General features: G+C 47.5%; 1 protein-coding gene across 4 annotated transcripts in view; it reads left to right on the top strand.

The window, feature by feature from the left end:
- Nucleotides 1–22,538, top strand: part of SRGAP3 (SLIT-ROBO Rho GTPase activating protein 3) — a 246,514-nt gene that overhangs the window by 59,280 nt on the left and 164,696 nt on the right. The window lies entirely within an intron of this gene.

Here is a 22,538-nt window from a genome sequence, read left to right on the forward strand (position 1 = left end):
TACTTATAAAAATTAGTTGCATTCATGGAGAAAAAAACTCAAATTTTGTAAACTTCATGCAAAATGTTACTAGTTATTTCTTTTTTTGAGAAAAACAGATCAAACCAAAAAGTTCTCATTTTCATGATATCCTCTTACATAACAAATTATCAGACACATTTGTATATATGGTATACTATCTTCTTAGAATATTTTAAAATCTAACAATATAAGCACAATAGAAGTTTATTTCAAACTCACGTTGAATTGGTAGGGAAATCTGTTCCATACAATCATTCAGGGACCCAGGCTTCTTCCATCTTTGTGACTTGGCCATTCCTAGAGGCCTGTCGAGTCCTTCCCATTCAGCCATAGTTGGGGAAAAAGTGAGTGAGGACCATGTCTGAGAGTTCTGTATATGATAGGCCTGGGAAAGGCATCCACTACTGTGCTCACCTTTTATTGGCTAGAACCCAAGCACGTGACCACACCTGACTTCAAGGAAGGCTGGGAAAGACAACTGTGTGCCCAAGAGGGAGGGAAGAGATGCAGATATATTGGTGGGCTCTAGCAATTTCTGTCTTGAACCCTGGAATCACAGGAACTCCCTTCCAAAAGTGTGGAGTTGTCAGAGAGGGCTCTGAAAAAGATGTATATGATTTGAATTTGTCTAAAACAGTAGGGAAGGTCTTTCAGACAGGGTTAGAAGCAGGAATAAAGTGGGAACCATTTGGCCTTATAGGCTGAGATAGAAAGGAGACAAAATAGGCTTGACTAAAGGTTTGTGGGAGGAAATCCTGCATGGATGGGAACAAGTGATGGCGGATCCTTGAATGTGATGATAGTTCCTCTCTAAATGGCAGAAATTTGGGCAAGTGTTTTGTTGTCAGCAGAAGCTATGAAAAAGGCAGCAGTCAGTGGTCTGATTCTTTCAGCTTCTGTTTTTTTTCTTCTGGCCTTCCTTCAGTGACCTATTTAAAAACACCACCCTTTCTCAAGTTTCCTCAAAACCCTTTCTTTAATGGTGTAAAGAGAATTCCCAATGAGAAGAAAGTGAGTGGGGAGAGCTGGGAGCACTAGTTCTTAGCCCCATTTTGCAAATTTCCCTACTTGCATTTATTATCATGCACTAATTATGCACAGAGAGTCTTGCCCTTTGTGGGTTCGCATTAATTTAGATTGCTTTTGAAAAGCAATCAAGGAGGGAATTAAGTGATCATACATCAAAGGAAAAAAAAAAAAGACATGGCACCAAAGAGATGGGATGTGCTTCGCTGTAACTGGCCATGTCAGGCTGCTGTGAGCTTTCCTCTAAGCCCAGGGGATATTGACAGGTGCATCTCAGCTCTCTTGGGACCTCTGTGGGCCCGTTTGTCACACTTTTGGTCAGTATCTCCGTGGATCAGATTACAGAGGAGGCAAGAGTTGTAGAGAGATGATCACTGGGCTGAGACAAGACTCGGTCCTTTTCTGAGCCTCGGTTTTCTCATCTGTAAAATGAAAAGGTAGATTAGTGATCTTTCAGGTTCCTCCCTCTAGGTCTGCAACTCTCTGCCAAAGTTTTTTTGAAGACTTAATAGTTATGCGACATTACAGATGGACATACTAGCTACCTGCTCCTATTCCACAAGGTTTTACTTGTTCAGTCTTTTCCTGGGCATTAATAGGAAAAGGAAAGTGAATTAATATTTCGGTTTCTCTTTCCTGCTTCAGTTATTCAGTGACCTTGATCTAGGCTAGGGATTTCTCAGCAGTTTGTTTTTTCATTTGGGAGGTCTTTGAACACCTGTGTTTGTAAAGTGTAATATACATACAGATAAGCACGTTTAATAAGCATACAGTGTGACCCTTTATGATCATTTTATTATGTCCTCTTTCCCCTCCCTCGACCGACTTTTAATTTGGGATGGACACTGAAAGAGATTGGAACAGGAGTCCCATCGATTGGTTCCATAGGCACCTGGCAGGGAGTTGTTTGCTAATCTCCATTATGGTTAATGCGAAGATTTGCAAGTGTTCTGAAGGCTTCACTGATTGGTATAAGCCTCATCTCACACACGCTTGGATGAGATTTCCAGGGAGCAGACATCCAGTGAAATGAGACAGAGGCCCTGTCTGAAGAGGGTGGCAAAGGAAAAGGAGACCCAAGGAGGAGAGTGAGGTGGAATGGAGCACATGCTGGGAGAAGGAGCAACAGAGAGAAAGAAGCAGCAGAGCCCAGGTTCATATGAACCATGGAGTGGAGGTGGGGCTCACGGAGGGCGGTGTGTTCTGCAAGGAAGAGAGAGGGTGAGGAGGACCAGGGCTGAGACAGCCCACTGGATTTGGGATTAGGAGGGTGGTGAAATGATACTTCTTTGAAGAGGTGAAAGGGAGGTGATGTGTGGAGAGAAAAATGGATGAGAGGCGCTTGGCATCGAGTTTGTGTGTGTGCTGGTGTGGTTCTCCCCCTAATTACCTCTCATCTACCCTCAATTACTGGATGACAATGATTAAATCCTGCCAAGCCCCTTCCTCAGTTAATCTACCAACTGGCACTTTGCTTCCACATTTTATCTGGGAAGCACATTGCCTTTTAGAGAGATTGCCATTAAAGCTCTTTTCATTGAAGAAAAAGTAAGAAACAGGGAGAATTTAGTACCCACTGCCTGTAGAAAGGTCTAATTAACCTTGCTCTGGGGCTGTCCACATGACAAGCTGCTCCTCTGTGGAATAACAGATGCCCCCAATGTTTATTCAAGAGCCGCTTATCGATTGGGCTGACTCAAATTGAGTAGATTTCAATACTCAGAAATATCATCTACTTTGGGCTACCTAAGGACACAGCACACATTTAGCTGGGGTTCCTGCTTTCCCCACATATTTCGCTGAGGTTGTCCAAAGAACAGCTTCCTTAACAATAAGATGGGATAAGTGATACTTAAGTTTGCAGAGTTATATGAGGATTAAATGAGATTTTCTAGCTCACAAATTTAGTGTCATCTCTGGCATGTAGCAGGCATTTGATAAGAGGTGGTATTGATGATGCTACAAGCAAGCATTTATTGAGTGTCCCAGGTGCTGTTCTGGAATGAATAATATAGGACTCCTGTTCTTAAGGAGCTGGCAGTGCAGCAATACAGAGAGAGTCATATAAATAATACTCAGGACATGATCACAAGGCAGTGTGATAAACATTGTAATAGAGGGGCATTCTGAGTTCTGTTAGAACACAGAGATGGGGCAATGGATTCTCTCTGGGAAAGACAGACAGGGCTTCCCTAGAGTAGGAGTCTCTCAAGTTAGACCTTGAAAACAAGAGCAGAGAAGAGACATTCCTTGCAGAGGACACTGCCAGTCCAAGGGCAGTGAGGATGGAGACAGCTTGGTGCTCTTTAAGGAAGCATCCGCTGGTGTGGTGTGGCATGAGTGAAACAGACTTGGTGACTGTTTGCGCTAGCCCCAGCATTTGAGGGGTGACGAGGCTGGAGAATGAGGTGCTGTCTGGTGTGGTTGGAAAGTGGAGGGCTCTCAGCACTCTGCCTCCCTGAACCCTGTGTGCTGGCCCACTCCCTGCTCCTCCATCTAATCCTCCTGGGAGCCTTTCGGGAAGGAGAGGATGGGACAGAGCTGACTCATACCTTCTATCTGGTATGGGTCTTTTTGGAGCTGGGTAAAGGCTCTTGGGAGGAGAGATGCAAAGGTAAGGAGCCAAGCCAAAAGGAATAAGCTCCCTCTTCTAATCTCTCCTGCAGAGCGAGTAGCTCCCTCTTTACTGTTTGTTCCTATTTGTTAGACCCTTGGTCTCCACATGTCTTTTACATTGTAGCCAAGTCCTCACTGAACTTTCAGGGGCTCTACCTAGCTCCCACCTAGACCACCACAGGTGGTCCCCAACAGGGCAGGATCTGCGCCTGCATGTCTAGTAAGAAGAAGACCGTCAACGACAGCGTCCATTTATCAAGGAGGTCTTTCAGGTACTGGGAGATTTACATGTTTGACTGATTCAGTCCTCATGTTAAGACTTTTAGGCAAATTTATCCCCTTTCAAGAAACTGAGGCTCAAAGAATTTAAAATTCAGTGTTGAAGGTCACACAGCTAGTAACTGTTGCAGTGCAAATTAAAGTGAAGTCTCATGCAAAGTCTGTATTTTTAATTCCTGTGCTATGCTGAGAAGTAAATCATTCCAATTTGTCAATATTGGTCTTTGTTAAAAGCCAGAGCTCAGCAGTGCATTACCACGTTTCTTCCTCACCTCAGCTACAGCATCACTTTGCTTATAATCTCTGTACGTGAATTAATTGATTGACTGAACTGGGGATAGGGCTGGAGATTCAGGGGCTGCACCACCTGGGTACCTGGACTAGTGTCCTTTCCTTCCTTGCCCCGGGAGTGGATGGAAACATCTGCAGAGAATGTTTTTCAAACAGCTCCGAAAGCAGTCTGCTGAGCAACAAAGAGCCTTTCAGAGCACAGCTCCTGAGGTGAGGGGCTCAAAGGGGTGTGGGCCTTGCAGACTGAGAGCAGAGCAGGAGGGCCTGGAGTTGCCACTGCCTAAGCCTTGCTAAAGAGCGTTGAATTTCATCTCGGGGCACCGCTGTGGGGCTGAGGGGCCAGGGCTGGGACTGGGGGTGAAGGCCCATGAGAGGGACAAGGTCATTAAGGAACATTACAGCGTGTGTGTGTGTGTGTGTGTGTGTGTGTGTGTGTGTGATGTGGAAAGGCATTCAAAACTAGTTTCCCAGGGAAATATATGTTTTTAATGAAGAATAGTTTTAAACTATAAAAGTAAAAATTCAAATATACAATAAAAATTCAAATATCAAAACCTATAGACTTCTAAATAAAGCACTGAAAGCTCTTGACACCCACCCTACATCCTCACTGTTAACATTGTCGACGTATCTCCCAGACTACTGTGTGTGTGTGTGTGTGTGTACTGTTTTAGACACATAATTAAATGTTTGTGTACTAGATATGTAACTGGAGTGGCTAAGTTTTGTTGAATGCTTACTATGTGCTAGGATTGATAGTAAGTGTGAGGTGGTTCTTTATTTTCATGACCTCATTTCATTCTTCTATTTCTGTGAAGTGTGGGTGTCATGATGCCCATTCACAAGGTGGGGGAAGTGGGACTTGGTGAGGTCCCTGGGGCAAGTGGGGGTGGGTGAGTGAAAATATGACTGCAGGGTGCGTATGTGTCCCCGCTGGTCGTGTTCACGTTGTTTCTTGGCCCCTTCACCATCTTCTCCTCCTCTTCCAGTTCTTCTGATAAGAAGACATGCTTTAGCATAAGGATTGATCATCACTCATCAACTGGATGAGTTTGGTAGGCAGGATAATGCCTCCTCTGCGAAAGGGCCCTGGTTCCCCAGGAGCCTGTGTTACTCACATGGCAAAATTACTTTGCACATGTCATTATGGTTAAGATCCTTGCATTAGTTTCTCAGAGCTGCACCAAAAAAGCACCAAAAAAAAAAAATGAATGGCTTAAAAGAACAAAGATTTATTGGCTCACAGTCCTGGAGGCTAGAAGTTGGAAATCAAAGCCTTGGCAGGGCTGTGCTCTCTCTGCCAACTTTAGGAGAGGATCCTTCCTTGCCTCTTCTGGCTTCTGGTGTTTGCCAGCAATCCATGGCGTTCCTGGGCTTGTAGACACAGCACCCCGGTCACATGGCTGTCTGCACCCATGTGTCTTTACATTGTCTTACCCCTGTGTATGTCTGTCTCTGTGTCCAAATTTCCCCTTTTCACAAGGACACCAGTCAACTTGGATCAGGATCTACCCAAATACCTCACTTTAACTTGACTACTTCAGTAAGACCCTATTTCTACTTAAAGTCACATTCTGGGATATTTGGGGCTTAGGACTTCAACATATCTTTTTTTGGAGGCACAATATAACCCATAAAAAATGGAGATTATCATGTAGTATCTGGGGAGCCCAGTCTAATCACATGAGCCCTTAAAAGCTGAGAGCTATCTTTGGCTGTGGGCAGAAGAGAGGTGCCCAGAGGGGAAGTTAGAAAGATATGACCCACTGCACCACCCCTGGCTCTGAGACATAGGGGCCTGTGCAAGGGCAAAGACTAGATGACAAAGACTAGGCTCCCCAGTTGACAGCCAGCCAGGAAATGATGACCTCAAACCTACAACCACAAAGAACTAGATTCTGCCACAGTCACAATCCAAAAGGAGATGGATTCTTCCCAGAATCTTCCCATAAGAGCCCAGCCAGCCAATACTTTGACTTCAGTCTTGTGAGACTCTAAGCAAGAAGAAAGACAGCTGGGTCAACCTGGACTTCTGAGCCTCAGAGCTCTGAGATAATAAATCTGTGCTTATTAAGTTGCTGAGTTAGTAGGAATCTGTTCTAGCAGTAATAGAAAAGGAATAGTTACCTTCCCATTTCCCTGGCCCTTCAGTGCCTTAAGGCAAAGACTTGGTGATAGAAATTCTTGGGACCTCATGTTTACTTTCTTGAGTCTGTGAATAATACTGTCACCCCATTCAGAATGTGTTATTTCCCAGTGAATTCCTCACAAAATTTCACTTGCTTCTCCCAGGAGACCTGTGAGATGTAGGGATATTATTCTCCCCCTTTACAAGGCAGGAAACCATGTGATTTAATAAAGGAAGTGATTTGCTCAAGGCCTCACAGAATTGGGATTGCAAGCCAGGTTTCCTCTTCCAAATCACAGGCGCTTTTTGCCACAGCCCATGGCTGATTCTGTTTTCCCAAACACCTGATGTCTGGACCCAGTTACAGCTGTCTGATGGCCTGAGCCCTGTGTGAGAGCGTGAGCTTCCTTTTGGTGAGAAATGGTCAAGCAGAAGCTGGTGGACGATTTACTTGGGATGCTGAGGAAGGGATCCCTGCTACCTGTGGAAGGATACTGGGAGGTGCCTCCTGATGCCCTTTTCAATTCAGGATCTCAAGTGGGGGGTGGGATAAGCTTCTGGTGCCGCAGTTCAGATGAGAGAAAGCTCCCTGGAACTTGTCTTGGCCTGGAGAAGATCTGTGGAGGAGGCTGATCTGCGCTAGGACTTGGAGGGGATGGCTGTGTTTAGATTTCTGGCGTGATTGCAGGGCATGCCTCTTGCCCATGGCTTCTGATTCCAGTTCCTTTGATGAAACTTTCAGGCAAGAACTTGGTCAGACCTGAAGTGAGCGGACCTCATGCCCTTTGGCCGCCCTCCCCACCCAAGTCCATCGTGGTGGCTGAGGGTACACCCTGCGGTTGCACCCAAAAGAACAGTGGTGGGAGAGCAGGGGGGTAAGGGAAACACAGGCGGAGAATAACTTCCTGCCCAGCCTGGCTTCCTGTGGCTTCCCTGCTAACCCTCTATAACTCTTATTAACTCTCTTTGTCTTTCTGTGGGTGGGAACCAGATAGCCTGTCTTTTGAGGGCAGCTGCCCTCCTATTAAAGGCTCCTTAGCAATCTTCCACTTGTGCTTCTTGAACCTGGGGCATCCCTTCCTCAGTCTTGTCCCCTGCATGGCTGAGGTGACATAGAGTATACCTTCCCCAAGCCTGAACTCCCTGGATCTGGAAAGCTCCTTCTCAAGAGTCCTTCCTCCTGCCCTTTGGAGCGCCCTTCAGTTTAAGAGGTCTTTCTAACCCCCGTGCCACACACCATGGGGATGGCTGGAAATGATGGCCTCACAGGCTTCAGTCCAGGAGGCAGCCCAGGGATGTGGACAAAAATGGGTATTTATTAAGCACCTCCTGTGTGCCTGCAGAGAAGGAAATGGCACCCCACTCCAGTACTCTTGCCAGGAAACTCCCATGGATGGAGGAGCCTGGTAGGCTGCAGTCCATGGGGTCGCTAAGGATCAGACACGACTAAGTGACTTCACTTGAACTTTTCACTTTCATGCATTGGAGAAGGAAATGGCAACCCCCTCCAGTGTTCTTGCCTGGAGAATCCCAGGGACGGGGGAGCCTGGTGGGCTACTGTCTATGGGGTCGCACAGAGTTGGACACGACTGAAGTGACTTAGCAGCAGCAGCAGCAGCAGTGTGCCTGGCCCTGTGCTAGGACTCAGGGGCATAGCACTGAAGAGCAGAGGACCATGTCCCAGCCTTTGTGCCACCCCTGCTGGTGACCCTGAGCTTGTCACCTCACCTATGTGTCTCAGTCACATCTTACACTGACTGACTACAACACTTTGTAGGCGTGTTGTAAATTATAAGCTCTATGAAGGGAGTACTGCTAATTCTTATCCCCTCACTTCATTCTTTCAGTTACTTGGTGAGGTAGGCGCAGCAGCAGTTCTTATACCCATTTTACAGGTGAGAAATCAAGGCCTCCCAGGGGTTTAAGAGCAGGAACAGGAACAGGAACTAAATATTCAGCTACTTAGCTGTGGCTTGATTCTGTTTTACTGTGTACTGTTGCCCAGGAGTTTGCCGGTGATAGTGTTTCGTGACATTTTCAACAGCACAGTCTTCATAACCTCACATTCGTCAACTGCTTGCTATCTGTCAAATTTTGAGCTAAATCCTTTACATGCCTATTGTTAGTCCCACTTTCCTGATAAGAAAATTGAGGCTCAGTGAGGATAAGTCATTTTCCCAAGGTCACTTTTCTATGAAGAGGCAGAGTCAAGGTTCAAAACTCAGATGTGTCTAACCCCAGAGTCTGGACTTGTAACCTCTATGCTATTGGTTATCCAGCTGATCATATCAACCTGGCATGCCCAAAATAACCAGAAGTTATACAAGATAGTAGGAAGAGGGTAGATTGGCAGTAATCACAACCCTCCTCACCACTCCCGAGAGGTATACCCCATGCAGTGGAGACTGTGGGCATCAGGAGGGATGGCTTCCTGAAGCTGAGATTTATTGGGAAAGTGCATCTTGAACAATGGGCAGGATTGGAAGCTCAGAAGAGCAGAGGCTGCTATGGATAGAGGGCTTGGGGAAGGAAGGAAGACGAGGAGGAAATTCTGGCTGGTGGGTGCATTTGGGGGAGCAGTAGAGATAAGATGGGCTTTACCTGCAGCAAAGGAGCTGAAGTTTGTTCCAGCAGCTGCAGGCTGCCCACGCCATAGCCACCGAAGGAAATTAATACCCAGAGATGTTTCTGGGTCTGGGGAGGAACAAAGATCATACCCTTTTTGTTATTTCTCAGTCTGGGCCTTGAAACTAGAGAAGACGAGGAACAGAGCTGCTTTCTCCTACAGTCAGGGAGGAGGAAGAAAAGTGGAGGGGACCCAGGCCTAGGGAGGGGTCAGGAGACCCAGGCATCCAGCGCTGATTCTGTGAGTCTAGAAACTCACATGCTGCACCCTGTGTAGCACTGTGAAGTTGGAATATAGATTCCTCTCTGGGCCTCAGTTTTCTAAACTGTGACTCAAGAGATGTATCAGTAAGAATCACTGGTTGCAAGTGACAGAAACAATATTCCAACTCATGTGATTGGAAAGTCCAGGAATAGTTCTGATTCTAGGGATGGTTGGATCTGGAGGTTCAGATGGTATCATCAGCTGTATCTGTCTCCATCTTTTGCTCTCTTCTCCACTCAGATGCCTTGGGTCACAGGCAGGCTCACCCTTCAGGATCTCAAGGTGACTGCCAGAATCCCCAGGCTTATCTTCTACAGACCTTGCAACTCACAATAGGAAACCATCTGTCAGAAGTTTCTGCAGAAGCCTTCTAGGGCAGACTCATTGGTCTGTGTGGTCTTGTGGCCAGGATGCCTGCCTCTTAAGTTGCCAGACAGGGTCACATGATCTCCCCTGGAGTTGAAGATAGTGTTAGTCCCACAGAAATCACATGGAGGGAGAATGGGAGGGGATGATTTCCCCAGAGGAACATAGAAGGGCTGATCCCAGAAGACGGGGGGATGAATGTCAGGCAGGCAAAAACTGCAGAAGCCCTCCTCAGCGTCCACGGGCTGACCTGCCTGTGTCAGAATGAAGCTGCTGACAACAGGAGCCCTCTGAACTGTGTTAGGGTCATGGACCCCTTTGAGACTACCGTGGAAGCCGTGACACGTGCCCCCCACCCCAGAAAGACGCACAGGACTCCATAGCCTAGACTCAGAAGTGCTGCCTGTTTGGTCTCTCCTGCCTCCCCGAGACACCCAGTTGGCTACTCTGGCCTCTTGCTGCTCCTTGTTCTCACCATGTGGCTTCCCTCCAAAGGGCTTTGGACTCGCTGTTCCCTCTGAGTTAATGTTACCCCTGTGTCTGTTTGCACTGCATCATAAACCTGTCCTTGGTACCTAATTCAAGAGCAGTTTAAAATTGTTTGTGTGGTTATTTGGCTAATATCTGTCTATTCCAGCAGAATGGAGACTCTGTGGAGGAGGGCGCTGGTTTTGTTTCCCTTTATATCTGTAGTACCCGGTAGAGTGTCTGGCATGTAGTTGATGCTTATTAGTAGACAGATTAATATTTACCTTTAAAGATGTGATTTTTTCTGAGTGGTCTTAGTGGCATACACCCTCCTAAAGTCAGTCTCTGAACGTCAGATTAAAGAATCTAAAGATAAAAAATGGAAAAATGAAGGCATTGGACAGTCAGCTCACATTAAAGCAGGGCCTTGCAAATGAGGACCTCCCCCTTACCTGGGCCAGATTTCCTGATAATCTAGGTGCCACTGACTTAAGTTGATGTGTTCTAAGTGGAGTGCCGTGGATGATTAGTTTGGGTGAAACTGTGGTCAAATATTAAAAAATTTGGGGAAGACTGTCTCATCTGATATATCCTCCTCCTCTTGGAGAGTTACAACATACATTAATAATAGTAATATATTTAAAATTATCATTAGTGTAACTATCATTTATCAAGGACTTGCTGTGTGTTAGGTCCCTTACTGGGTCCTTCATACATATTTTCACATGTAATCTCATTATGTTGTTGTTGTTGTTTAGTCGGTAAGTTGTGTCTGACTGTTTGTGGCCCCATGGACCATGGGATTCCTCAGGCAAGAATACTGGAGTGGGTTGCCATTTCCTCCTCCAGATAATCTTCCCAACCCAAGGACCAAACCTGTGTCTCCCGCATTGGGAGGTGGATTCTTTACTGCTAAGCCACCATAATCTTATGCAATAGATGCCCTCATCACCCCGTGTTACAGAAGAGAAAAGAATGCTTGCATGGCTTAAGAATCCCAGATTATCTTCTAGGAAGTGGTAGATATGGAACTCAAATCCCAGTGATCTGATAGGTGTCCAGTCTTCTTAATCACTGAAGACATGAAAAGTCCTATGGGGGAAGTACTTTACCTTTGAAGAAAAGTTATGACCAACCTAGATAGTATATTCAAAAGCAGAGATATTACTTTGCCGTCTAAGGTCCGTCTAGTCAAGGCTATGGTTTTTCCTGTGGTCATGTATGGATGTGAGAGTTGGACTGTGAAGAAGGCTGAGTGCCGAAGAATTGATGCTTTTGAACTGTGGTGTTGGGGAAGACTCTTGAAAGTCCCTTGGACTGCAAGGAGATCCAACCAGTCCATTCTGAAGGAGATCAACCCTGGGATTTCTTTGGAAGGAATGATGCTAAAGCTGAAACTCCAGTACTTTGACCACCTCATGCGAAGAGTTGACTCATTGGAAAAGGCTCTGATGCTGGGAGGGATTGGGGGCAGGAGGAGAAGGGGACGACAGAGGATGAGATGGCTGGATGGCATCACGGACTCGATGGACGTGAGTCTGAGTGAACTCCGGGAGTTGGTGATGGACAGGGAGGCCTGGCGTGCTGCGATTCATGGGGTCGCAAAGAGTCTGACATGACTGAGCGACTGAACTGAACTGAACTGAATCTGTATATATTGATAATGGAACCCCTTTTCTCTGCAAACACTCAGAAGATCTCAAGGACTACACCTGTAATCTGGGACATGCTGGTGAAGTCTTAATCCGTGTGGAGTAGCACTGAGACCAGAAGAGTGTACCTGGCACAGACTCAATTCCACAAATATTCCCAGTGTACCCCTTGTGCCAGGGTTGGTGCCTGTGGGCACACAGCCACATCCGCATTGCCCAGAGCCTGCTCCTGGGCTGCCCCACCAGGAGCCTGGCTCTGGGACTTCCTTGGACCATTCAGCTGTGTCTTCTCTCAGTGAGAACGTCCCGAGTCACGTCCATGAGTTAGTTCACTGCTAAACACACGTTCATTCTGTAAATGTTTAGTGAAGACCTTCTGTGCTCCAGGACCTGTGTTGGGGATTGGGGATCCACAGGCAAATAAAATAGTGACTCCTTTTCCCAGGACATCCATTATCTAGTGCGGGAGACAGATCAATGCATAGGAAATCATAAAAAGTGTACAAGATAGACTGAGAAATGCTGTGTAAATTCTGAGATAAAAGCAATTTAAAAAATTGACTAAAATTAATTTTGGTTTGGGATTTAAGCTCATGCCTAAATGGTATTGAAACATCTGGACAAGTTCAGATGTTTGGCTGACACCAGTGAGCAGCCATGTGTTCTGAAGCACCCAGGGGATTCCTGCCCACCTGCCCCACAGGGTGGGGAGGGACGTGGAAATGAGTTGCTGGCTTAACACATGTCCTCAGGCTCTTATGCCAGCCACGCTTGGGCAGCAGACGTCCATGTGCACAGAATGCCATCTCCCACTGCCCCTGCCCACTGTCCCCCAGCCCACAGAAGGAAGCCTTACTGGTGTCCGGTGTTGCCAGATCACTCCCATGTCCCCAGATGACTCACCTGAGTCCCCAGGGACAAGCATAGGTTGTTTTTTCATTTCATTGGCCTGGGGTTCCTCATCCACCAAATGGGAGATTCCTCCTCAGGAAGTGGCCTGAAGGATGGGGAGATGGGGGGCGGGGAGCCGGGCAGGTCCACACAGAATGTGTGAAGCTGCTGAAGGGTGACAGGTGGCAAGTTGGAGGAGTTGAAAGAAGTTCAGTCTTTACAATGTCACTTGGTTGTACCTTCCTCTGGTGAGCATCCTGGTACCTCCAGGACTTGTTTATTTCTTCTCCCCCATCACTTTCTCCACCTGGGACTATTCCAGTGCACTCAAACTGCCCCTTTGCTCAGCTGTTTCTCCTCTTGGTCAGTAAGATGCTTGATGCAGGAACTATTGTTCATTGCCTTGGATATCCTGGTAGATGTCAGTGACTCTCCAACAGACACTCCCCTGGAGGGGTCAGTTGTTTCACTGGCAGTGTCCCCAGACCATCTAAACAAGGAGCCCCCCCTCCCCCCATCATCTGGGGCCTGTCAGCTGGGCAGGGGACAAGCGTGCGCACATTGACTCAGCATGGAAGCTCTCCCTCTGGCTCTCCCCTACCTCGATGTGCTTCACATTCTCCAGTACCAGTGTGTGGGGCTGGCTGTGTCGGCAGGCAGAAGCTTTCCTGCGCTGTGGCCTCCTCAGCAGGGAGTGTGGGAAGCATTCTGCCAGAGCCGGGCCAGATGTGGCCAAACCTCGCCAGCGGCATTTGCCCCGGCCCACAGACGTCCAGCCTCACTGCACCAGCCTGGCCAACTCGGCCTGGCCACAGTGTACAGCATTCAGGGGTTGGTGGCCGGGAACCAGGCCCCGCCACCTCTCCTGTTGGCCTTGGTAGCTTCCCAGCTTCCTCTCACATGACTTCTGTCTCTGTTTACTTTGGTCTCTGGCCTCCCTGCCTGCAGCGTCCCTGTGCCACCTCCAGTCTAATCTGTTGCACTAGACGAAGCCCCTGCACTGGGCCCTTCCTGGTGGCCTCATTCCAGAGCGTGTGCTGTCTTTGGCTTGCCCTCTCAGCCCACACTCCCCACCCCACCCCTAGTGCTCTCTACCACTGTGAAGGAGGATCAGTGTACTTTTTCATGTGAAACCCATGATGTTGTATCTGGGGCTCCTCCATCAAGTGCCCAGGAAGGAACCAACTCCTGTGGGGTTGATCTTGAAGTCACGGGATGAACATTCCATAGCAGCCTAGCCCAGAGCTTGACTGAAAACAGATGAGTGGATAGACACAGGCGGAGGCAGACATGAGCTGGGTATGCAGGCTCTGAGAGCCCTAGAGAGTTGGGGAAGATGTTTGTTATGGGTTGAATCATGTCCTTCCAAAAGACACTGAAGTTCTGAGCCCTCAAGAACTGTGACTGCGACCTGATTTGGGTATAGGGTCTTTGCAGAGATCAAGCTAAGATGAGGTCATTAGGGTGGCCCGCATCCAGTATTTCTAGATCCTTATAAAAAGGGGAAATTTGGACACAGACAGACAGACAGACAGACACACACACACACACACACACACACACACACACACACACGGAGGGTGCCATGTGAAGACGAGGGCAGAGAAGGGAAGATGCATGTGCAGACCAAGGAGTGCCAAAGGTCACCAGCAAATCTCCACAAACTGGGGGACAGGCTCTCTCCGAGCCCTCGGAAGGAACCAGCCCTGAGCGATGCCGCGATCTTGGACTTCCAGCCTCCAGAACAGAGGCAAGACATTTCTATTGTTTAAGCTGTGCAGCTCGTGGCACTTTCATATGGCAGCCCCAGGAAACGAATATTGATTACCTTCTGAGCCTCTCACCTCTGATTATGGTCAGGATGCTCTGACTATCAAGTTTGTTTCCATCTTACTTAGTTTGAACATATGGAGGCTACTCTGAAGTATCTGGGCAGAGTGTAATAATATAATTATGTTATATTATACTATAATATTATAATAATAAATATAATAATATATAATAATAATAAAAGCTTTTAATAAGACTCTAATGAGAATTCTTAATAAGATTCTAATAAGGAACTTTTTAATATCCTTCCAGCCAGTGTAGAGCTGGGCAAAGGATAAAACAACCCATAATCCCACATATACTTTTACAGGGCTTTCCAGTCTATGAAAAGCTTTCTTATTTATTAGCCCGTTTGACCGTCAGAGTGGCCCTGTGAGGTTGGCACTGTGAGCACTCCCATTTTGGAGAGGAGAGAATTGAGGCTCGCAGATGGTCCATAACTGTCTTAAGCGGCAGAGCTGGGTTTAAATGTCAGCTTTCTGACTTGACTCTCGTGTTCTTTCCATGCCCTCACAGCTGCCCCTGAACTTGGAGCAGATGGGACAGTTCAAGGGCAGCTGAGCCCTTGCCTGGAGGCCCAAGGATCAACACAGTCTTTTGATCCTCTTTCAAGACCAAGAAAGAGGGGACATGAGCCTGCCAGGACATTACTGGGATCTCATGGGACTTTGTGGTGACCACAGGGGGTTGGTTCTTGGGGTTCTGCTGGAGAAAGGTCCCACTGTGAGAGTGGGCCCTGCTGGGTCATTTACAGCACACGGCAGGTGAGGAGAGGCTCCAGGTGGGAGCTGGCTGCCCGGGCGTGGGATTGCCTCTCATCGCATGGTGAGGGGTCCCCTTCCATGTCTCACGGGCTCCTAGCAACCTGGAATGCAAAGACTCTGTGTGGTCCCAGGATACTTGGCAGCTCTCTCGGGACTTTGAAAGTGCCAATTACTCTCTAATACGTGAAGAGCCTGGGGGAGAGGAATGGCTGTAAAGCGTGGGTCTGAGGCCTGTGTTCAAGCCTCCGCACAGTGTGACCCCAGGCAAGTCTCCTTTGACCTCGCTGCCCTGCAGGGCCCACACTTGTGAAGCAGCTGGAGCAGAGCGTCCATTGGCAGAGGCGAGGAGGCAAGGACAAATACGAGCTCTTCCTAATGTTGACCTCAGTGTTGCTCACAGCAAGGAGAACAGAGAACGGCCTGGAGTGTTTGGGGCAAAGACCATAAGTGCTTTTTCCTGTGAGGGGCCACTGGCTGCTTCCTGACCAGCAGTCCTGCCCTGCTCCTCTGCCTCTCTTGTTGTGTCTGGGTGTGACTCACATTCTTCTGCAGTTTTTTGGCCTGTTCAGAACACTCTTCTGGTTTCTATCACCAGAGAGTTTCTTTCCACTCTGTCTTCCTCACCCCCTCCCACCACTGCCACACAGCTCTGAGGTTGTCATGTGAGTGTTTTCCATGTAAAAAACTCTGGAAAACCCATTCAAGCCAAACAGAAAGATGATACCACTGAGTCTGAAGTTGATGGAGCTGGTTGTACTGCCCTGGCACGGGGCTTCTGCGGGTTGTGGAACTCTCCAGCGGGTGAGACTGAGGGGCTGTTTGTTCTAAAACCTCTGTTGGCGCGTCCACCCCACGGGCCAGTGCTGTTTCAGTGCAGTGATTAAAACCCTCTGTCCTTTCTTCAGTGCTTCCTATGGGTCTGTCACCGTGTGGGGTGCTTTACATATATTAAATCCTTCTTTTATTCCTCTTGAACATCAAACACCTGACTGTGAAGTCCAGGTTCTAAGCAATTCTGGTGTAACCTCCTGTTTGAAGAAACTCTCACCCAGTCCGTTCATCCTGCAGGTGGAGTGACTGAGGCTTGGCAAGGGGGGATGGTGACTTCCTGGAAGGACGGACTGGACCCCAGGTGCCCTGACTTCTAGGGCATCTCCTCTGCCCCTTCCTCCCCTACTAGGAGCAGCCCAGTGAGTACCTGCAGGAGCCCTCATTGAGTCATGCTCTTGCGGTTACATCCCAGGTGTTTGTTAAACTCGAGAAAGGTGCTATTGGTTAATCCACGCCATTGTCTGCTTCAAAAGGCTTTGGCCTAATTAGCCCAAAGCAGAGCTACTTTGAGTTTCAAAATCAAGTGTCTGGACTCATAAGTTTTTCACCCTGAGGGAGTTGTTTGCTCTGCTACCAAGCACCTGAGCTCAGCAAAAATCCTAATTAGTAGTTAATAGTGTGGAAACGTCTCACCATTCTCTGAATATGTAATGACATGTAACACCTCATTTCATTTGTATGTACTGTTCTCAAAGCCTTTCGTGTTCTCCCTCCTGACCCCAGCCTCCTTTCATTCTCTGCCTGGTGAACTCCTACTCATCCTTCAAGAACAGCTTCTTGATTCCTGTCCTACTGCTCTTCTCTCCAGCGCTGGTCATAAATAGTTGTAATATTTCTACAATCTCCCACTAGATGGTAAACTCCATGAGGGCCTGAACAATGTCTTATACACAGTCAGTTCAGTTCAGTTCATTTCAGTCGCTCTCTCTCGGTTGGTCATAACTTTTCTTCCAAGGAGCAAGTGTCTTTTAATTTCATTTCTGCAGTCACCATCTGCAGTGATTTTGGAGCCCAAGAAAATAAGGTCTGTCATTGTTTCCACTGTTTCCCATCTATTTTCCATGAAGTGATGGGACTGGATGACGTGATCTTCGTGTTTTGAATGTTGAGTTTTAAGCCAGCTTTTTCACTCTCCTCTTTCACTTTCATCAAGTTGGTCTTTAGTTCCTCTTCACTTTTTGCCATAAGGGTGGTATCATCTGCATATCTGAGGTTATTGATATTTCTCCCAGCAATCTTGATTCCAGCTTGTGCTTCATCCAGCCTGGCATTTCAAATGATGTACTCTTAATATAAGTTAAATAAGCAGGGTGACAATATACAGCCTTGACGTACTCCTTTCTCAATTTGGAACCAGTCTGTTATTCCATGTCCAGTTCTAACTGTTGCTTCTTGGCCTGTATACAGATTTCTTAGGAGGCAGATCAGGTGGTCTGGTCTTCCCATCTCGTGAAGAATTTTCCACAGTTTGTCGTGACCCACACAGTCAAAGTATGTAGTGTAGTCAATGAAGCAGAAGGAGATGTTCTGAAATTCTCTTGCTTTTCTCCATGATCCAGTGGGTGTTGGCAATTTGATCTCTGACTCCTCTGTCTTTTCTAAATCCAACTTGTACGTCTGGAAGTTCTCGGTTCACATACTGTTGAGGCCTAGCTTGGAGAATTTTGAACATTACTTTCCTAGCGTGTGAGATAAGTACAATTGTGCGGTAGTTTGAACATTCTTTGGCATTGCCTTTCTTTGGGATTGGAATGAAAACTAACTTTTTTCCAGTCCTGTGGCCACTGCTGAGTTTTCCAAATTTCTTGGCATATACACAATAATAGTATTTAAATATATAAGTGCTTTCTTGCAGCCAGGTTCTGTGCTAACACTTTCCTTGCATTATCTCATTTTGTCCTTCATGACATTATCTGGTAGACACCACTACCTGTCCTAATTCCGAGATTCATAGAGAGGCTTGGAAGCTTGCCCAGGGTTACACAGTAGGCAGCTGAGTCAGGATTCAAGTCAGTGCTCTCATGTACAGTTGTGGCTGAGCACTGCCCAAGGGCATCAAGGGGAGGGGCCAGTTGAGACTGAAATCTTTCTGTCTCCCTGATGCAGAGCTGTAAATGTTGGGAGGAAGGGGCACACAGGCACTCTGGGGTGTGGTTCCAGAGTTTGGGCTCTTAATCACTGAGCCATTGCAGGAATATAAACATGTATATTCATATTGTTAGTCTCTGGTACAGAATAGGAGCCCAAATGTAAATGAAAGGGAGATTATGAACCAGTAGGGTTTTCCTTTTTCTTCCTTCCCTTTTTACTGCAGGAAGTCATCACGTGACAGGTTACGTGGTTTAAGAAGCACATCTTTTAGTTGACTTACCTTGTAGCAGGTACAAAGAAATGGCTGAAAACCCCCAAAGAAATCTCCATCTGGACCTCTTAAGTGTTATACAGTTTTCCTAAAAAAGTCCATTCTCCCAATGTGGACCTTTGACAGTTATTAAATGGGTTTTGAAAAGGCACAGGTGAACTGAAACAAAGGCTTGTTTTGAAAGCAGCTGCAGCAGCTGCACATCTGCCGGTGCGTGAATGGTGGTCCTGGTTCTAGTCTTGATGCCCGAGCACTCAGTTCTCCAGGGGCCTTGGCAGGTCCTTAACGGGATGGATTGGCTGCTGCCCACCCTGCTGACTCTCTGAGTGAACCTGGAGCAGCTGGTAACAGTAGAGCTGATGGTTGGGCCTCTGTGACAGGCAAAAATGGGTCTTTAGGATGAAATGCCTGTACATATATCTGAGTTTGTACAGAGAAAGCAAGAGATTGGAGAGGCCTGGGGCCAAGTTCTCTGTGATGGACTTTTGGGCTGAAAAGTCGAGCTGTGCATTCTGCTCCTGCCTTGTGACTTTGTAACACCTCCTGTTGACACAGGCCTGGCACTTGCTCCTTGCATCCCTAGACAGGTCTCCTGACCTCTCTGGGCTTCTGTTTACTTCCAAGCAGAGGGGGAGAGCGTCACCTCCTGCAGAGGATTGTAGTGGGGAGTCAATGAGCTAATGTTTGTTAAAAAAAAACAACACATACTTTGTGAGTTGGAAAGGGCTGTGCAGATGCTCTAACTACCATTATTTGTTATTAGGTGGCTTTTCTTGCCATTCCCTGGGGGCATTTTGCTCCCAGAGGCATCTACTGAATATGCTCAGAGGTGGTATCGACAGAGGAGGAGGGTGGGAAGAAAACAGCAAGGCAGGCAGAAGATGGGAGATTTTTAGGCTGAGGCTTTTGTTTAGAAGTGGAGAGAACAGGTTTTGCTTTTTTCAGTCTGAAGTGGGAAAGTTGATGGTTTTCAGAAGATGCAAGTTTGGAAGCTGGATTCTCCTTCTTCCTTATGTTACATCCTGGTTGTCCAGGGATGTTCCTTAAAATTAGCACATCCCAAGGCTGAAGCCAGCCCAAGGCCAGGGACTTGGCAAGGGCATGCAGATCTCAGCTTCCCTCTCCTTCTTCACTTCTCCTTCTAGGCTGGTCTCTTTGCCGTCTGCCGATTGCTTCATGCTCACACCCACCTCCGCACTCTAGCTCTGATGTTCCCTCCATCCAGCACATACTTCCTACGCCTGTCCAAATAAAATCCGTGCTGCAGAACTAGTCACACTTCCATTCATTCCACAATATGTACTGAGTGCCATTCCTCAAGACAGGGAACCCAGGAGAAGAAGGCTCACATTTAGGGAGAGAGCAGAGGATCTTAAGTGGTGTTCAGCATGCCAAGGGTGAGGAGCATCTGGTAGCCTGGAAGGGAATCAGCCCCTGGAACTCAGGTGCAAGGTCAGAGGATGGGGCACAGATGTGGGTGTTGCCAGCAAGTATGTGAAGCTGGGGCACAGGCATGGGCAAGGCTGCTTAAGGAGAACATGAGATGTGAGTAGAGAAGAGCAAGAGAATTGATGCCAGGGAACCAAGTGTCAAGTTCACAAGGCAACTAGCTGTGGAGGATGAGGGGGAGAGTAGAGAGGGAGTAGACAGAAAGCCAGCAAGATGAGCAGTGGCCTCTTGTGGTTTGAGTGGTGGGAGAAAACGGTGGCCTAGCAGGGGCCACAGAGAGGGCTGGCAGATGGGTGCTGGAAAGAGCCCACGGAGGAGCACGCCCAGCCCCTTGAGGACCAATGGCCCCCTTCTCTCTGCCTGTGGGAAATCACTGCTGTCAGTGAGCTTCCATTGGTAGTGAGAGTTTTCAACGTGTCTCTCAAGGCTATGGTTCACAAGAGGAGAACCCAGGACCTGAGGTCTCTAGGAGACTGGAGAACAGGGGTTGTTGGGAGTCAGGTAGTAGCAGAAATAATGAATGAGCTGCAGCTAGAAAGAGGAATTTTCCAGTTGAGGATTTCAGAGGCAGGGCAGTTCCTGGGAGCTGACAAGGCTGGGGTGGGGCTGCGTGAGTGGGCTCTGAGAAGTTGCAGAACAGACTATTAGATTAGTGAGAGCAAAACTGAAGGCAAGAGTGATAATTGGTCATCGTTGTGATGTGTTCAGCTGGTTTCAGAGAAGGGCAACAGGGCACGTCATGAGGAAGCTGTGTACCAGCAGCCAAGTGTACATTTGCTCTTGTGGGTGTGGCTGGAGGTCTGGAAATAATGGTGTGTTGGTTAGGGTGTGTGTGTGTGTTCAGTTGCTCAGTCATGTCTGACTCTTTGAGGCCCCATGGACTGGAGCCCACCAGGCTCCTCTGTCCATTGATTTCCTGGGCAAGAATACTGGAGTGGGTTGCCACTTTCTCCTCCAAAAGACATTCGCAACCCAAGGATGGAATGGGAATCCCTTTGATTAGGATAGAGACACCCAAATATACTAGGCTTAAGTACTTTTCTCTCTCATGTGACAACCTTGCTGGCTTTGGCAGTCAGCAAAGCTCTGCTCCATGAAGCCTGCGTGGGACTTTTATACTATGGCTCTGCCATTTTCTAGGATGTTGCGTTTACTTACAGGTTGTTTCTGGGCCCCATGATAACCACTCATATTCCATTGGAAAACACTTGGTCACAGGTCACCTTTAACTGCAAGGGAGGCTGGAAAATTTCTCTCTGGGGCAGTTATGAGTTCAGTTAGTACTTTATCCCTACGGGTGAAGGAAGGAATAAAATTTGTGGGACCATTTGGCAATCTGGCACAGGTGGTTTTAAGGATGGACAGTCATTCATTCAATAGATATTTATTCAGCATCTGTTATGTGCTGGGTCCTGAAATTTCAGAGGAGAAGGAGACAAACACAGTGCCTGCCCTAATGGGGCACACAGCCTACTGGGTGGTGAGGTCTTCAGAGGAGGAAGAGACAGCTGATGAGTGAGAGCTGTGGACAAACCAGGTGAGGGTAGGGAGGTGGGTGGTCTTTACAGGAGAGAGCTGTGAGGGAAGAATGCTGTCAAGGAAGGAGAGACTGGGGCTTCGGCAGTTGGGAGAGGGAGATTTGTTCATTCATTCAGTCATCCGTGATTCACTCAGCAGTCTTTTGGTGATGGGGATACAGTGATAAGTGAGAACAGTTACAGTGCCCACTATCATTGGGTTTTCCTCCTAATAGGATTTATTCCACATTTATCAGGTAATCACAGGCATGGGATGGATGATTATACCTGATGTAAGACTTTGAAGGAGCAGAATTTAGATCTGTGAGAGCGTTTAACAAAGGGATCTGACCCAGACAGAGGGTTCAGGGAAGGAGGAATGACGATTTGAAAGATGAATAGGTGTTAACGAACGGCCAGACCAAGGGAACAGCATGGCCCTGGGATGGAGGACTTGAAAGATGGCCAGAGTGGCTGAGGCAGGGTGGAGGTGGTCCTGGGGAGGGGCAGTGGAAAGGTAACCTGGGCAAGCACACACAGGACCTGAATGTTCTTTAGGATTTTGATCTTTATCCTAAGGATGAATTTGAAGCAGATGGAGTGACATGATCAGAACCCTGGGAAGAGCTAAACCCACGAGGTAGTGTCTTTGCAGCAGGATAGACAGAAGGTTCAGGACAAGGATTGGGAAGGGGTCAGAAGGGCTAGAGAACAGGAAGGACAGAGGGACGCCTTGGGCAGGATTGGTGGCTCACAGGGACAGGAGGGGTGGGGAGCAGATGGAAAGACAGGAAGGGGGCTCATTAACTCCAGGCTTCCATCTGGAACTGGGTGTGAAACTGTGAGTCTCCATCTGGGTTATTTAGCAAGCCTGGGACTTTACCTGTTTTCCTGTCTGTAAAAGAAGAGTTTTTATAGGATCAAAGGGAAGGTCCGCTAAAAGTGAGGTGTAGTATAAATATTGTGGATACTGAGAATAACCATCTAGACTGTATGGAGTAGGGCGTGGCTATGCCATCCACCTGAAATGCCTCCATTGTGTGGGAAGAAGATGGTAGAGTTCAGCAGGCAAAGAGAGGCCTAGCAGTGGCCACACCCAATGTCTCCGTTAGGGAGATTTTTCAGAATAAATCTGTGTGTATAAGTGCATGTAAATT

Source organism: Ovis aries, chromosome 19, assembly GCF_016772045.2.
Source record: "Ovis aries strain OAR_USU_Benz2616 breed Rambouillet chromosome 19, ARS-UI_Ramb_v3.0, whole genome shotgun sequence".
NCBI lineage: Eukaryota > Metazoa > Chordata > Mammalia > Artiodactyla > Bovidae > Ovis > Ovis aries.